The sequence below is a fragment of the Lolium perenne genome, chromosome 1, assembly GCF_019359855.2.
Source record: "Lolium perenne isolate Kyuss_39 chromosome 1, Kyuss_2.0, whole genome shotgun sequence".
Classification (NCBI taxonomy): Eukaryota; Viridiplantae; Streptophyta; class Magnoliopsida; order Poales; family Poaceae; genus Lolium; species Lolium perenne.
Genome location: NC_067244.2, coordinates 61,427,328 through 61,439,804, shown reverse-complemented (window position 1 = coordinate 61,439,804; position 12,477 = coordinate 61,427,328).

Genomic DNA, 12,477 nt, shown 5'->3' with positions numbered 1-12,477 from the left:
TCTCTTGTGAACTATTCACATGATTGCAAGCTAATTAGACGACATTCCACCGAGAGGGCCCAGAGTATATCTATCCGTCATCGGGATGGACAATATCCCACTCTTGATCCATATGCCTCAACTCATACTTTCTGAATACTTAATCCCACCTTTATAACCATCCATTTACGCAGTGGCGTTTGATGTAATCAAAGTACCCTTCCGGCATAAGGGATTTACATGATCTCATGGTCGAAGGACTAGGTAACTATGTATTGAAAGCTTATAGCAAATGAACTTAATGACGTGATCTTATGCTACGCTTAATTGGGTGTGTCCATTACATCATTCATCAATGACACAACCTTGTTATTAATAACATCCAATGTTCATGATCACGAAACCATGATCATCTATTAATCAACAAGCTAGTTATACAAGAGGCTTACTAGGGACTCCTTGTTGTTTACATAACACACATGTATCAATATTTCGGTTAATACAATTTTAGCATGGTATGCAAACATTACATAAACACAAAGATATATTATAATAACCATTTTATTATTGCCTCTTGGGCATATCTCTAACAGGCTCCCAATTGCACTAGAGTCACTAATCTAGTTTACATTTGTAAAGATATAACACCTTGGCCTTCCGGTGCTTTATCATGTTTTGCTCAGAAAACGCATGTATTTTGCAATTCATTTGCGTCTCAACGCATCACTCGTTTTCCAAATGAGTCGGCATAATCATATATGTTCAATCCTCTGGTGGAACCTTTATTCCGCGGTCTGAAATATGTCACTAATATTATCATACACAATATAGCTTCAAAGTTCTGACACTATCGGAACTACACCAAGTTCTCAAAGAACTTTTCGACTTAAACATCCTCAGTCATTGTCAAAACAATGACATACTCTGCCTTCGTTTGTAGAATCCGTCACAATATTTAGAACTCATCTAAATCTAGCATAGACAACTTCTAGCTCATTGTGCTACCTTTTAAACAACACTTAGCCTAATTTGAGATTGAAATTTTATTTTTATATGTGACAAAACTAATATCGGTGCAACACCTTACAGCGATTTGCTTATCATTTCTCCATACAAAACTATATATATATATCATTGGTTCTTCTAAAGAACTCAAGGATATTCTTACTGTCGTCCAATGATCATCACATGAATCATTCTGGTATATGCTCATAACACTTTAGAGCACAGGATATCTGATTGTGTACATATTATTCGTGATCTATAATCACTCATGTGTTTTTACTCATTGAGTGTCAGATACACTCAAGTCTTGTTAAACCTTCTCATGAAAAAGAACACCTTCTTAATATTTTTATATTGAACTACTTCAATATTCATTCTATGTACTTTCAATTAAACTTATTATGTGTTTCAATCTATCTTCATAGATCTTGACACTAAATATGTTTCAGATCATATCCTTTCATTGAAGTTAATTCTCAATGAAATCTTTTAATCAATTATATAATTACATTATTTATAATCAACGATATGTCATCTACATAAAGTATTACAAATATGTCTCAGCGCTCCCACTTAATTTCTTGCAAATGCAAGCCTCTTCATCGTCTCTGATGAAATCATAACTCTTTGATCATTTCATCCGGTGAAGATTCCAACTCCATGATACTCACTTCATCCAATTGAAGTTCTTATACCTATCTAGTATTCCACGGACTAGCAAAACTCTTGGTTGTATCTTGTATACATCTTTAATACACACTTCTGTTAAGTAATGTATTTTGCCATCCTACTAGCATATCTCATAAAAGAAATATGTAGCGATTACTAGAATAATCCACATAGACTATAAGCATTGCTACGAAAGATCTAATCTTATCGTAGTCAACTCTTTGAACTTTGTCGTAAACAACTTTTTGACAAGTCAAGCTTCTTCAAGGATATTCCATCCAAGTCCATCAATTTTATAGATCCATTTACTTTCAAAAAGTATTCACCTATCTTGGATTTCATGGCACATAGCCATTTTAACAGAGTCAGTGCCCATCATAACTTCTTTGTATGTAGTTGGTTTATCATTATTCAAAATCAATCCTTTGTCCACAAATTATTTATTTGATCACAAAGTAAACCATAACTACAAGGTTTAATAGGTACTTCGATCTCCATGGCTATAACACTTTGTAGACATGGGAGCCATGATCATCGTGGCCGCTTCCAGAACCTATTTATGATGCTGCGCTACTCTGATCATCATGCTCAGGTTCATCAACCTTATCAAGTTCTATTGTCCTCCCACTCAAATACTTCGCTAGAAACAATTTCTTGGAAATAAGAAACATTGATAAACACTTTTGTAAGAGCAAGATCTATAACCCTTGTTTTGTGTGTTTGATAACAACACTCGAACAATTCTAACCGTGCACAAAGAGTATCTGTGATGGATTTGTAGGTGTACGGTGCCCTCGCTGAACACACTATGATCGGAAGACTGAAGCGTAGATCTTAGGTTTTCTGGTTTTGTGTGTGTGTCGTGAGGTAACATGGTAGGAGAGGAAAAGAGGAAAAAGCTGTTTTAGCCATAACGGTACTACCGGTACCTGGAGCGGTAGTACCGCTACCCTACTGGTACCGCTCTGAGCTACCGCTCTAAGGATTGCACACGAGATTGTCCCACAGAACAAGTTACGGTACCTTTACGGTACCTTGAGCGGTAGTACCGCTTGCAAGCGGTAGTACCGCCCACGGTACCGCTCAAGTACCGTAACGCGTTACGGTCATACCGCTGTGGTACCGCTTCGGTACCGCTTAGAGTCCAGTAAGCTCTGGACCCTGTTGCGGTACCTCGAGCGGTACCGCAAGCGGTAGTACCGCAGTGTGTCCACGTGGACAAGTTCAGTGGGGATTCGAACTCAGAGCGGTAGTACCGCTTCCCAGAAGCGGTAGTACCGCTTAGGCAAAAACAGCACATAACGGTTGGATTTGGAGGGACCTATAAAAAGGCCCCTTCTTCTCCAGCCCAAATTTAGCTCTTCTCTCTCTCTCTCCTCCATTGTTGCTGAGGTCAAACTTAGTGGATCTCTCTCCCTACCCAATCAATCTTGCTCATACTTTGAGGAGTGGTGGAGGAGACCCCGATCTATCGTTCTACCGAGAGAAATTTCACCAATTCGTGGTAGTCCTTAGTGGATCTTGGTGGTAGAGTTCCTATTGTGGAATCTTGGAAGAAGTGCATCCATGGAGGCTAGCTTGGTGTTGTACTAGCTCCATGGGTTGTTGGGAGCCTCCTTGTGGTGTGGAGCTCGCCCCAACCTTGTGAAGGAATCACCGCCTCGACCGGTGCCTTAGTGGAGAAGGGGGAGCACCTTTGTGGAGCTCTCTCGAGGAAGAAGGTGAGGCCTTCCTTCGTGGTGTGGCCGTCTAGTCTCTTGTGTGAGGCTAGCACCTCCTCAACGCAGACGTACTCCCTTTTGTGGGAGGAACTGCGGGAAACAAACCTCGCCTCGTCTCCGCGCCCTCCGGTTGTCCCGCTCCTTACTCTTACTATCTTGTGATTGTTCCTTTGCTTGTTGTACTTGTCTAGGATCATTGTAGGAACACCGCCATCACTAAAGCTATCATATTTATCTTCCGTTGCACTAAAAATTGAAAAATACTAAAACTTGACGTAGCGCCCATTCACCCCCCCTCTTGTTCGCTACAATCCATTCAATTGGTATCAGAGCAAGGTTTTCTTGCTCGGGCTTTACCGCGTAAGAAATGGCCGAACAAGAGAATGGAGAGAATGGGTTCCTTCCCGGTGAGCAATCACCTCCACCATCAATTGTCGATAGCACTCCTGCTACTTTGGATGACCTCAAGAAATTGGAGTCATCCATTGTATCTCAATTGAAGGCTATGATGATGGAGTTGATTGCTCCCAAATCAACCCCCAAGGCAAGTGTCGATGTTCCTCCACCACAAGTCAACACCCTTCCTCTTGTTGATTTTGTCGCGCAATCGACAAAACCACCTCGAGAAGGGGAACTTGAGGACATTGGCACTTCATCAAAAGGGAAGGATGAATCACCGGTTGAGGGACAATTAGGAGGTTATCATGCGGTGCCCCCACCAAGTGATTACTCCCTAAATGTCCCAATACCCATGCCTCGCATCTTGGCTCATGGCTCACCACTGCTACTTGAATCCAATAGCTTTGAAAATTGGCAATTCTTGATGAAATCTCATGTGCGCAGTGCATCTACCGAGCTTTGGCACATCATTGAGGAAGGATATTCACCAAGAGACCCAAAGAACTTGACAAGAAGAGAGGTCGTGGATGATCAACTCAACGCCACCGCCATCAACATGATTCACTTGGTCGTCACACCCAAGGACCGCGCTCATATTCGCTCGCTAAAGACCGCCAAGGAAGCATGGAATAAACTTGACAAGCTCTTCCTCGGTAATGAGAGCATCCAAAGCTCTCGCTTCGATGAAGTGAACAATATGGCTGACAATTTCGTCATGATTGAAGGAGAGACCCCCGAAGAAATGTACCGACGCCTCATCGCTCTTGCCGTACAAATGCAAGATCTCGGAGCAACGTTTGTGGATGACCATTGGATCAAGCGCAAGTTCTACAATGCTCTCCTCCCTTATGAGGAAGTGAAGTTGACGGCCATCCGCCAAAACGCCTCCTTTCGTGCTATGACATCCGATGAAGTTCTTAGCGAAGTCATCGCTTTGGACATCTCCAAGAAGAATGCGGAGGATCTTGTTGCTCGCACCCACAACACACACAAGCCCAACCTTGCATTGAAGATGAAGGAGCATGAAGCTAGTGAGAGTGATGAGGATCCCATCGAGTGGGGTCCGGATGATCCAAAGGCCAACTATCATGAGCACATGGCTCTTGCCGCCAAGAACTTTTGGAGTGGGAACAAGACACGGGGCTCAAGGTTAAGAAGATACTCACCTCATGACTCTTCAAGATACTCCTCCACAAGTCCAAGAGGGAAAGCTTGTTACAATTGTGGCGATGATACGTCCAATTTGCATCACTATTTTATATCATAATTTGCTGTTATTCATTGATATATTTCATATTTGGAAATGATACTTATGTTATTTTATCTATTTTGCATGTTTCATGATTATTTGGGGATCGCGCACCGGAGCCAGGATTCTGCTGGAAAAAGCACCGTCAGAATGCAATATTTCGGAAGATCAACAGTTGACGGAAATTATACGAAAAATCCTATTTTTCCAGATGACGAAGGGAGCCAGAAGGGGGAGCCGTGGGGACCCGAGGTGGGCCCACCTCATAGGCCGGCGTGACCCAAGGCCTGGCCGCGCCGCCCTGTGAGGAGGGGGCCCACAGCCCTCTCTCACCTCCTTTTCTTCGCGAACGTCTTCGTCCCGAAGACCTAAGCTCCAGAGGGTACATCGCGAAGAGCCACAGCCGCCTCTGCGGGGCGGAGAACACAAAAGAGAAAAGAGCTCTTCGGCGGGCAGGAATCCGCCGGGGAAATTCCCTCCCAGAGGGGGAAATCGACGCCATCGTCACCGTCATCGAGCTGGACATCATCTCCATCACCATCGTAATCATCTCCATCATCATCACCGCCATCTCCACCGCTGCACCTCGTCACCGCTGTAACAATTCGGGTTGGATCTCGATTGTTTGATAGGGGAAACTTGTTGGAGATATGCCCAAGAGGCAATAATAAAATGGTTATTATAATATATCTTTGTGTTTATGATAATGTTTACATACCATGCTATAATTGTATTAACCGAAACATTGATACATGTGTGTTATGTAAACAAACAAATGAGTCCCTAGTAAGCCTCTTAACTAGCTTGTTGATTAATAGATGATTAGTTTCATAATCATGAACATTGGATGTTATTAATAACAAGGTTATATCATTATATGAATGATGTAATGGACACACCCAATTAAGCGTAGCATAAGATCACGTCATTAAGTTATTTGCTATTAGCTTTCGATACATAGTTACCTAGTCCTTATGACCATGAGATCATGTAAATCACTTATACCGGAAAGGTACTTTGATTACATCAAACGCCACTGCGTAAATGGGTGGTTATAAAGGTGGGATTAAGTATCCGGAAAGTATGAGTTGAGGCATATGGATCAACAGTGGGATTTGTCCATCTCGATGACGGATAGATATACTCTGGGCCCTCTCGGTGGAATGTTGTCTAATGTCTTGCAAGCATATGAATAAGTTCATAAGAGACCACATACCACGGTACGAGTAAAGAGTACTTGTCAGGAGACGAGGTTGAACAAGGTATAGAGTGATACCGATGATCAAACCTCGGACAAGTAAAATATCGCGTGACAAAGGGAATTGGTATCGTATGTGAATGGTTCATTCGATCACTAAGTCATCGTTGAATATGTGGGAGCCATTATGGATCTCCAGATCCCGCTATTGGTTATTGGTCGGAGTGAGTACTCAACCATGTCCGCATAGTTCGCGAACCGTAGGGTGACACACTTAAAGTTGGATGTTGAAATCGTAGAACTTGAATATGGAATGGAGTTCGAATATTTGTTCGGAGTCCCGGATGAGATCTCGGACATCACGAGGAGTTCCGGAATGGTCCGGAGAATAAGATTCATATATAGGATGTCATTTTATGTGTTAGAAAATGATCCGGAAGGTTCTATGGAAGGTTCTAGAAGGTTCTAGAAAAGTCCGGAAGAAACCACTAAGGAAGGCGGAGTCCCGGAGGGACTCCACCTCCCATGGCCGGCCAACCCTAAGGGGGAGGAGTCCCAAGTGGACTCCCCAAAGGGGGCCGGCCACCCCCCCACATGGAAGGGGGGAATCCCACCCCAAGTGGGATTCCCACCTTGGGTAGGTTTCCCTATCACATGGAAGGTTTTGGGTTCGGGTCTTATTCGGAGACTTGTAGTCCAACACTTGGGGCTTCCACCTATATAATGAGGGGCCAAGGGGAGGGGGCCGGCCACCCAAAACACCATAAGGTGGCAGCACCCCTCGATGGCCGGCGCCCCCCTCTCCCCAAACCCTAGCCGCCCCACTCCTCCTTCTTCCCCGCACGCTTAGCGAAGCTCTGCCGGGATTCTCCACCACCACCGACACCACGCCGTCGTGCTGTCGGATTCAAGAGGAGCTACTACTTCCGCTGCCCGCTGGAACGGGGAGGTGGACGTCGTCTTCATCAACAACCGAACGTGTGACCGAGTACGGAGGTGCTGCCCGTTCGTGGCGCCGTGATCAAGATCTTCTACGCGCTTTTGCAAGCGGCAAGTGAACGTCTACCGCAGCAACAAGAGCCTAATCTTGTAGGCTTTGGAATCTCTTCAAGGGTGAGACTCGATAATCCCCTCGTTGCTACCGTCTTCTAGATTGCATCTTGGCTTGGATTTCGTGTTCGCGGTAGGAAAATTTTTGTTTTCTATGCTACGTTATCCTACAGTGGTATCAGAGCCGTGTCTATGCATAGATGGTTGCACGAGTAGAACACAATTGTTTTGTGGGCGTTGATGCTTTGTTGTCTTTAGTTCGAGTACTTTGCATCTTTGTGGCATGGTGGGATGAAGCGGCTCGGGCTAACTTTACATGACCGCGTTCATGAGACTTGCTCCACGTTCGACATGCAACTTGTATTGCATAAGTGGCTTTGCGGGTGTCTGTCTCTCCCACCATAGTGAAGATTCAATTTACTCTTTCTATTGACAACACTAGTATCACCGTTGTGGTTCATGTTCGTAGGTAGATTAGATCTTACTCGAAAACCCTAAACCACGTAAAATATGCAAACCAAATTAGAGGCGTCTAACTTGTTTTTGCAGGGTATGGTGATGTGATATGGCCATGATGTGATGATGAATATGTATGAGATGATCATTATTGTATTGTGGCAACCGGCAGGAGCCTTATGGTTGTCTTTAAATTTCATGTTGAGTAGTATTTCAAAGTAGTTGTAATAGTTGCTACATGAGGTGAACAATCATGAAGACGGCGTCATGGACCTTGACGCTACGCCGACGATGATGGAGATCATGCCCGTTGATGATGGAGATCATGTCCGTGCTTTGGAGATGAAGATCGAAGGCGCAAAGACTAAAGGGCCATATCATATCACATATGAATTGCATGTGATGTTAATCCTTTATGCATCTTATTTTGCTTAGATCGCGACGGTAGCATTATAAGATGATCCCTCACATTAATATCAAGATAATAAAGTGTTCTCCCCTCGTATGCACCGTTGCACAGTTCGTTGTTTCGAAGCATCTCGTGATGATCGGATGTGATAGACTCAACGTTCACATACAACGGGTGTAAGCCATGTTGCACACGCGGAATACTTGGGTTTGCTTGACGAGCCTAGTACAGACATGGCCTCGGGACAACGGAAACCGAAAGGTTGAACACGAGTCATATGGATGATATGATCAACATGTTGATGTTCACCATTGAAGCTACATCATCTCACGTGATGATCGGTCTTGATGTAGTGGATTTGGATCGTGTACCACTTAACAACTATGAGGGATGTTGTATTAAGTGGGAGTTCATTAGTAATTAGATTAAAACATGAACTAATTATCATAAACATAGTCTGAGTAGTATTTTGAATTAATTTTGTAGTATTGGCATCCGTATTCTACCATGCGCTAGTCTTGTAATTGAGATAGAAATACTGTTAAAATCTAACAAGAAACTTTACGGACTGGTACCGTATTGTTAAAGAATCAAGAAATGATTAAGTCCTATTGCAAACTTTTAGTAAACCTCACATTGTTGATTCAAAGAGCTATGGTTTCAATTAGTACCTAAAGTTATCTTGTCTCCGTGAAACTTGAAGTTCAAATCTGTTTGAAAAGTAAGGAGCTGAAAATTTAGTTTTCAGAAATAATCAAGGTATGAGATATATGCGATATCTAAGACCTTATTGCAAGATGATAGAATATAATTTGGTGAGACTACATAAACTCATAAGTTTTATGGGAATGTACAAAGGTTGAAGACGCAAGGCGTCCCAATCCTCCAACTATTGGGGCACTAACGATATTCGCATATCCATGAAGTGATCGTCCTTAGTATGCACCGTTGCTAAGACTCGTCGTTTCGAAGCATCACGTGATGATCGGGTGTGATAGATTCTACGTGTGCATACAACGGGTACAAGCCAGATTTGCACATGCGAATACTGAGGTTAAACTTTACGAGCCTAGCATGTACAGACATGGTCTCGGAAAGGTCATCATGATATGATGGATAAAATTATGAGTGAAATTGTTCATCATATTACAAAGTTACTAATAGTGAAATCTGAAACACTTGTCATATGATGATCAACTTCAAAGTAAGAACCTCAAGGTTATTGGTATTTGACCAACAAACCTAGAAGTTATTGAAGATGAAGTATTTTCTGAATAATGAGGAAAGCTAAAAGAGAAACTACAAAAGATATTTTGGCAGAAAGAAAAGAGAACACTAGAAAGTCTAGCTCAGGTGTATATACATGATATACATGTTATGGTTGTATTCCTAGTTTGGTCACACAATGAAATTCTTGGGTATTAATACCATATTGGTTGGTATGAAATGTCATACAAAACAACGCAATACAAGAATACAATGGCCTAAGTGACTGACAAGGAATATGATAGGAATGCACTTCTAGAACAAAAATAAAGTGTTATTATGTTCGTCGTTGGCATCCTATCTAGCCCTTAGAATTTATAATAAAGAACTTAATAATTGTTATTTTGCTCTGGTCAAATGAAAACAATGAGTTGTTCAAATTATGACATTACTCCATGTACGATGGATAAGTTATTATAAATCTTAATGGTGAAACACACATACATAATACTGACGCTAAAATGCCATAAGGCAAATGATTTGAATTCCACTTATTTGTGGAACCGCAATTTAGGTCATATTAGAAAGGAACGCATGAAGGAACTCCATGCAAATGGATTTTTGGAGTCATTCGATTTTTGAATCGTTTGGCGCTTGCAAATCTTTTCTAAAGAGAATGACTGAAATACCGTTCATAGGCCAAGAGTAGAACGGGCAACTAACTTAGTGGAAAAATACATGATGATGTATGTGGTTCACTGGGCATAGGTTGTGCGGGAGATTCTTCTACTTCATGAAAACTTCCAACAATGAATTGAGTATATATATATGTGGATATATTCAATAAGGAAGAAGTTTGAAATATTTGAATGGATTCAAATAAATTTCAGCATGAGGTGGAAATCATCGTAATAGAAAAGTCAAATATCTATGATTGGATCATAGTGGAAATATTTGAATTACGAGTTTTAGCGAACATCTAAGAGAGTTATGAAATTGTTCTACAACTCACGTTTCTTGGAGTATCATAGTGATGATGGAGTATCCGAGAGATGTATCCAAACCTTGTTGGGTCAATGATGAGATAAAATATTGATGTTATTATATTTTTGTGGATTATGCTTTAGTGACTACCGCTTTTACACTAAATAGAGCATCATCATGATCCGTTGAAATGACACCATACGAGTTATGGCATGGGTATGAACCCTAATAGTCCTTTCTTAAATTTTGGAATGCATAGCATAAAGTAAATAAGTTTACAACCAAAATCGGATGAATGTCTTTGTTGGTTATCCCACAGAATTGATTGGGAATTCTTTCCACTATGGAGACAAAGACAAAAGTGTTTGTCGATGTTTCTTACTTATTTCCAAGAAATTGTTTTTAGCGAAGTATTTGAGTGGGAGGACAATAAAACTTGATAAGGTTTATGAACCTGAGCATAATGATCAGAGTAGTGCAGCATCGGAATTGGTTCCGGAAGCGGCCACGACGATCATGGCTCCCATGTCTACAAAATGTTATAGTCATGGAGATCGAAGTACTTATTGAACCTTGTAGGTATGGTTTACTTTGTGATCAAATAAAATATTTGTGAACAAAGGATTGTTTTTGAACAATGATAAACCAACTACATACAAAGAAGTTATGATGGGCCCTGACTCCGTTAAAATGGCTATACGCCATGAAATCCAAGATAGATGAATACTTTTTGAAAGTAAACGGATCTATAAAATTGATGGACTTGAATGGAATATCCTTGAATAAGCTCGACTTGTCGAAAAGTTGTTTACGACAAAGTTCAAAGAGTTGACTACGATAAGATTAGATCTTCCGTAGCAATGCTTATAGTCTATGTGGATTATTCTAGTAATCGCTACATATTTCTTTCATGAGATATGATAGTAGGATGGCAAAATACATTACTTAACAGAAGTGTGTATTAAAGGTGTATACAAGATACAACCAATTGTTTTGCTAGTCCGTGGAATACTAGATAGGTAAACGCACTTCAATTGGATGAAGTGAGTATCACGGAGTTGGAATCTTCACCGGATGAAATAGTCAAAGAGTTTTTGATTTCATCAGAAACGATGAAGAGGCTTGCATTTGCAAGAAATTAAGTGGGAGCGCTGAGACATATTTATAATACTTTATGTAGATACATATAGTTGGTTATAAATGATGTAATTATATACTTGATTATAAAAGGTTTCATTGAGAATTAACTTCAATGAAAGGATATGAACTGAAACATATTTAGTGTCAAGATCTATGAAGATAGATTGAAACACATAATAAGTTTAAGTCAAAGTACATAGAAAGGATATTGAAGTAGTTCAATATAGAAATATTAAGAAAATGTTCTTGTCATGTGAAGTTTTAACAAAACTTGAGTGTATCTCACTCAATGAGTAAAAACACATGAGTGATTTAGATCACAATTAATATGTACACAATCAGCTGTCCTGTGCTCTAAAATGTTAGGAGCATATACCAGAATGATTCATGTGATGATCATTGGACAAACAGTAAGAATATCCCTGTGTACTTTAGAAGAACCAAGGATATATAAATAATTTTGTATGGAGAAATGACAAACAAATCGCTGTAAGGTGTTGCACCGATATTGGTTTTGTCACATATAAAAATAAAATTTCAATCTCAAAATTAGGCTAAGTGTTGTTTAAAAGGTAGCACAATGCTAGATTTAGAAGAGTTCTAAATGTTGTGACGGATTCTAGAAACGAAGGCAGAATATGTCATTGTTTTGACAATGACTGAGGATGTTAAGTCAAGAGGTTCTTTGAGAACTTGGTGTAGTTCCAATAGTGTCAGAACTTTGAAGCTATATTTTGTATGACAATATTAGTGACATATTTTAGACCGCGGAATTAAGGTTCCACCAGAAGACCAAACATATACGATAAATGCCAACTCATTTGGAAAATGATTGATGCGTAAAGACGCAAATGAATTGCAAAATACATACGTTTCTGAGCATGTCAGATACGTTGACTAAAACCTCTCCCGTGAGCAAAACATGATAAAGCACCGGAAGGCCAAGGTGTTATATCTTTACAAATGTAAACTAGATTATTGACTCTAGTGCAAGTGGGAGACTGTTGGAGAT